General features: G+C 43.0%; 1 pseudogene; it reads left to right on the top strand.

Annotated features, from left to right (window-relative positions):
* The first annotated feature begins 290 nt into the window (after nucleotides 1-290).
* On the top strand, nucleotides 291-4,486 carry LOC136473756 (protein MAIN-LIKE 1-like; annotated as a pseudogene).
* The last annotated feature ends 1,779 nt before the right edge of the window (nucleotides 4,487-6,265 follow it).

Below are 6,265 nucleotides of genomic sequence, written 5' to 3' on the forward strand. Positions count from 1 at the left end.
TTCCTCGGGAGACCACTTCCTCTAGAGGCAACGGGTACCCGCACCACAGGGGTATCTATTAACTAGCTCAAGCAGAATTTTGCTCAGTGTCTGGACGATGCAAATGAGGAGACAATTACTTACTACTGTAGGGCTTGGATCCTGAACTTGTTTGGGTGTTATCTCTTCCCTGATGTGATGGGGGACACCACATCATGGATGTACCTCCCATGCCTTTTTGACTGGGACAACGCAAGGGGTTATAGCTAGGCTTTCAGAGTGGCGGGTGTGTCTACCTTCTCCAGCTTTGGATGTGGTCTCGTCTTCTAGTTGGGCAACCCATAGTGCAAACTCCTCATGAGTGGTTCGCAGTGAACAACCCTCAACACCGACCGACAGTTGCCCAACTTTGGGACCAGGTCAAAGTCCCCTTCAGTAGGACTACACGTGCCTACGTCCAGTACACCAACAAGCTCGACACGCTTAGGCCATCGATGGTGAGTTAAATGCATTTGTTAGTCTACTATGTATCTAGGATAACTATTCTAACTTACACCCTTGATGGCTTACTTTTGCAGGTTACTTGGGAGCCATACAAGGACATAGAGGTGGTGCAGCTTGGAGCAAGCACCATGTGCAGTGCGAACGAAGACCTGTACAAGATGAGGTGCCCGCTGATCTGCTTCTATGCTGTTGAGTATCACCTTCCACATAGAGTTGCACGCCAATTTGGCTTGAGTCAGGAGTGGCCAGTCAAGCCATTCTCGACGTCTGTGGAGTTGCATAAGTAAGTTTCATTTTAAGACCAAATGCTTTATTGATGCCATTTAGACCAATATGACTATTTTAGCTTTTAGTTCAATATGTGACCAAATGAGATTTTGGTGCCATTTGAGATTTTAGTTTACTATGTTACCAAATGATTTATTGATGCCATTTATACCATTCACTAGACGTGTTACTTGAAAATTTTACGAAATCAACTTGGTAAATCTACTTAGATAAATAATTCATCTAGTTCTCAAGTATATTATTAAATCACCAATTGATTCATGCAAATGTAAGTGGCAGGAGATGATATTTTTTTCCTAAAATTGTATATCACAAGCAATAATCACTTTCAGGATTGATCGTCAGAAATAGAAGAAGACGGTTGAGTTTGAGACGCTACACCGTGAGCACATGGATGTGTGGGATCTTTTTCATGACAACCTGTACGAAAATGACCAGCCACACACCAACTACAACTTCTGCGCATACCTATCTTGGTACCGTGGCATCACACGGACAAGGTTGAAGACTCAATGGACCCAAGCCGACTACGCCGACCTTGAATCTTCAGATGATGAAGACATGTCCTATGACCTTGCAACGCGACAAGGGACACTTGTGGAGGCAGCACCTATCCTGGACTGAGTGGTTAATGATCATTAAACTTTTCTGTACTACAATCTCTATAATGACCATAAATGACAAATAGCGATATAATATTTGTCTTATTTTGTAGGGCAACGCGCTGAAGCAATCTGTGCTTGACATCGAACGGTTTCCAAGGACAGGCATGGACGAGCACACACTCAATAGCTTTCTTGGAGTAAGTTGACACCGATGCAATCACAATATTAGTATGTGTACTGTTTTTACCTTGCTTACTAATTGCATCTTTGCACGACAGAGGCTAGCACGTAGGCTGCGGCATGCTGTAGCTCGTTGTGGTTGCGGTACTAGCGATGTAATGGATGTACACGGGCCACACACACGACGCTAGGACACACCTGTAGGCCTTGGTACTTCTTCTCACGGAGGTATATTTTCATTACATGTGTTCTTTAGTTGAATGGAGTTAAATGCTACATTCCTGACATAATATAGTGACTTATGTGCACACATCATTGAAATGATGTCTATAGGTTCCGGAGGATAGAGCTCCTCCTACGTGACTATGGACACTTTCCAAGGCTAGGGAGATGAGGACGATGAGGAAGAGGACGAGGAGTGTGGTTATGATGAGCTTGGTGAGTCTCAGCTCCAGGACTCTCCTTCGACTCAACCTACTAAAAGTGCATCTAGCCCTTTAGTGGGTTTTGGATGATTGAATGACAACATGATTAAAGGTCTAACCCATTTGCTAAGTGTGGATAGGTAATAGATTATCTCATAGGTACTTAATGGAAGCCAAAATGATATGTTGTTGTATAAACAATCTAGTTCAAGTACAAGACAACAATGCAAATGGAATTCATGCATATGCTTATTTATTGTGGGATTTCCATATACTATGTGAAAGCAAGCTCGTAAGAATTAATTAATGAGACATGAGGGATTGCATATGGAATGGTCTTATATTTGAAGCTTGCTAAATTGAAATAAAAAAGATAACAATACAAATGAATGGATGATTCAACACAAGATGTGACTTGACGGCTTGAGATGGTGAAGATAGCAAGGAAAGGCTTGAGGTACTAAGAAAGGGTGAAGGGCAAGCGATGGCTTGGCGGCCAAAGAACCTAGCTAGGGTGAAGAAGAAAGTACTTGCATTTAGTTGAGGTACTAATCAAGCTATGATGGTCATATTGATGTGGAGGCTCAAATCTATATTGGACAGAGTGTTGGAAGTGACTTGATGCATTTGGAGTTATTCATATTTGATGAATGAAATCAAGTCACGTGCTCAAGATGGCTATGCTCAAGTGAAAAAGATCAAAGTTGATATGTTGGCACCCTCACTTTATGAAGATTGGAATACATGACTTCGGTTGAAAGAGATCAACTCAAAAGGTTTAAATTCATTATACATTTGAATTTGAGTTAATAGAAATGTCGTACTATTAAGAGGGATGCATCATATCGATAGATAATGTTTCATAAAGTGCTCAAGCCAACCCATGTGAGTTTTAGAGTGTTTGAGAGACAAAAGGGCTAACTTATTTTTGCTGGTCTGGTAATACCGGATGTGTTCGGTATGTGCCTAGCCACGATAAAATTCTTGATGTTCTTGGATTGGTTCGTCGAGAGTTTCGACGTAAGTCAGGAGTTCCGATAGTCGAGAGTTCCGGCAATGGTCAGGAGTTCCGATGTATCGCACTTAAACTAACTTGGAGAGTTCACTGTCCTGGTCATACCGGACATGTCCGGTATGGACGGCCAGAGGCCGATGGCTTGTTTTCAAAAGCCTTGAGGGTGGGGAGTTTCGGCATGCATTGGGAGTTTTGACACCTAACATACTTTAACTCAGTTACCATAGTTTTCAAATATGCTGAGGGTCGGGAGTTTCGACATGAGTCAGGAGTTCCGATGGTCGGGAGTTCCGGCATTCATCGGGAGTTCCGATGCCTCACAACATTACTGTAACTCAGTTACCATTAGCGCAGTGTAAGTCATACCAGATGTGTTCGGTATGGCAACGGTTATAAAATGGCTAGTTTTTCCAAGGGGGCTATAAATACCCCCGAGCCCCCACCTTTGGAGGCTGCTGATTCTACTAGTTGCAATACATGTTTTTGAGCCTTGCCAACTCTCCCAAACCCTCTCTTAGTGAGTGTGTGATCCAAATCGCAAAATCCATTTGTGGGTTAAGAGAGAATTTCAAAAAGAGAGCAAGACCCCACTTGAGCACTTGTGCATATTGTCTATTTTATGATTTGCATTTGTTACTCTTGGACTCTTTGGTCCTAGATGGCTAGGCGTTGCCGGAGAGCACCCGAGAGATTGTGGTGTATCTTAGAAAGTTTGTAACGGTTGATTCCGCCGCCTCAGAATCAACTAGTGGAAGGAGAAAAAAAAGTTGGAAAAGACTCTGGCTAGAGTGATCTTCGTGGTACCCTCTAGGGCTGACCTTCGCTAGGTCGCCCGTAGCCCCCTCAATGGAGAGTAGGACTCGAACGAGTCTGAACTTCAGTAAAACAAATATCATGTCTCAATTCACATTTTATTTGATATTTGTGTTGCTCTAGCTCTTGTGTAGGTTCTCTATGTATCTTGTCATCTCTATTAGGTACCTACAGTTTGGTTGGAAGATAGAAATCAAAAGGAGCAAGTTTGGGGCTGTTTGACTGAAATCGTGTATACCGGACATGTCCGGTATTGGTTCCTATGCTAGGCTGTTCTTCAGAACATGTGTGTACTGAACACGTTCGGTATACGTACCGGACACATCTGGTATTAGAGCTTAGTGCTGAATTTATTTGATCTCTATTCTAACTTTGTGTTGTAGGGTTGTAGCTTCTAGATATATTCTTTATACCTTGTTTACTCTATGGCTAACTTGTGAGGGGTGGTATTACTCTTAATTTGGAGTTTTCATTTTGGAAACTCCCTTTACTAATAGTTTCCCCATTTAAAGGTGTTAATTTTTAGAAACGCCTATTCACCCCTCCTCTAGGCGTCATCCAAGGTCCTTTCACCTACGTAGGTTGTAGGAATGAGGCGACATCGTCCGCATTGCTCGTACACTCTAGGCACCGATGCTCTTGGCCCCAAGGGTAAGGGTAAGACTAGGAGGCAGTGACGATGACTTGTAGGTTAGGAGTATGCTACCAACTTAGAATCGATGGCACAACTATTTGAACTGAATGGACTTTGCTTATTTTGCATGTCCGGAGATTTAGACAATATGCAATTACTTTGCTATAACTATTGGGACTGTATGGACACTGTGGACTATTTGTGTAACACCCCTGACATTATGAGCTTGCTTAGCACCGAGATTAAGGCCCAAGAGAGATTAACCAAACAAGTTTTTAGGTTTTAAAAAAAAATTAAAACACACATGAAACGAAAAACAATTTTAGTAAACAGAAACAACATACAACGTGTGTATAGTGTTTATGAAAAAAAAGCGAGCAAATAGTGTAGATAAGAGTGCAACTTTAATTTTTGGGAAGTGAATATTGTTAACTAGCGTTTTTGGGAGCTCAAACATCGAGTCCAAAATTTAAGCTAGAACTTTTTGTTTAATCGGCAAGAAATTAAATTTATGTTTAAAATGCTATTTTGGTGAATTATATTGAGCAAAATAGTTAAAAGGGTGCTTAAATGTTTTCCTCCTATGGTTTAGTATAAAGTATGGACTATTGCATAAAATGTTTATTGGATGAAATTAATAAGGTTTAGACATATTAAAAATTGGGACAAAAGCACAAATAGTTGTTAGTCCTAACTGGGCCTTGCCCTTTTCAAAGTCTGAAAATGATAGTAGACAATGCTGTTTTGATATGCAAATTCAAACAAAATTGTTTAAACACTGACTTCATATTCTTGTACTGTTGGTTGCCTCTAGGCGAGTACTTAAGCATGGCTTAAGTGGTAGTGGTGTTGGGTGTCACAGTACCTTCGTAAATTTTCCCTTCGTTAAAACGTGTCAAAGTCGTGTTGTTGGAGCTCTGTTCGTGAACTGACGTTCAGCGCGACGAGCTCATGTTGGCATTCCTCTCACTCCCTCTCTGGTTGCTTCCTAGTTATGACGATTGCTTCGCTAGCTAGCTGGTAGTGTTGACCTTGAGTTCATGGAATTGGTTGAGCCTTCATCGAATCAATGAGCAGTTTTTGGCCCACTTTAAAAAGCGTGCGTGGCATTGTTCCTAGTTTCTTGACCTGAGGCTGCGGTCACCACGCGTGCGAGTGTGCTACCGGTGACGAGCTTGGGTCATGGCCCGGTGGCTGCCGCTGGTCAGTCTGCGTGCCATTGTCACGTGTCGCTTGGTGCCGTGCAACGCCTTAGCCTCGCCGTGGCCGAGTCCTGCGAGCCAGCCCTGGTGGTCGACCAGCTACACGCTAGGCCAGGTTTGGCTACCACCACCCCGCATTGTGCGCACGTACTACCAAGTCACACATAGGGCTAAACTCTACCTTCCCTATCACCTTGCTCCGCCCTATAGCATGCATTCACAGCCGCTCACCTCACCTACCTCGCTCCTGCTCACACCGCCTCCTGTCACATTGCGATGCCGTGCTGCTGCATGCAAGCACACCTTCAATGGCTATGTCTAAGCGCTAACCAACACATCGCTCGCTCATGTGGTCATATCCCCGCTGCCATGCCTCATCGAGTCGTGGCTGGACCATTTCTGCTAGGGCCGTTCCCCATGGCATGGCGATGGCGATTGAAAGCTCTAGTTTAGTTTTAGTAAATTGATGAAACCCTAAGTGCTAACATAGTTTATCAAGTGATCATGAGATAGGTAGCATATTCCAAGTGATGAAGCAAATGAAGACCATGACATGATGATGGTGATGGCATGGTGATGATCAAGTGCTTCGACTTGAAAAGAAGAAAGAGAAAAACAAA

This window comes from Miscanthus floridulus, chromosome 8 (genome assembly GCF_019320115.1).
Source record: "Miscanthus floridulus cultivar M001 chromosome 8, ASM1932011v1, whole genome shotgun sequence".
In the NCBI taxonomy this organism is placed as follows: Eukaryota; Viridiplantae; Streptophyta; class Magnoliopsida; order Poales; family Poaceae; genus Miscanthus; species Miscanthus floridulus.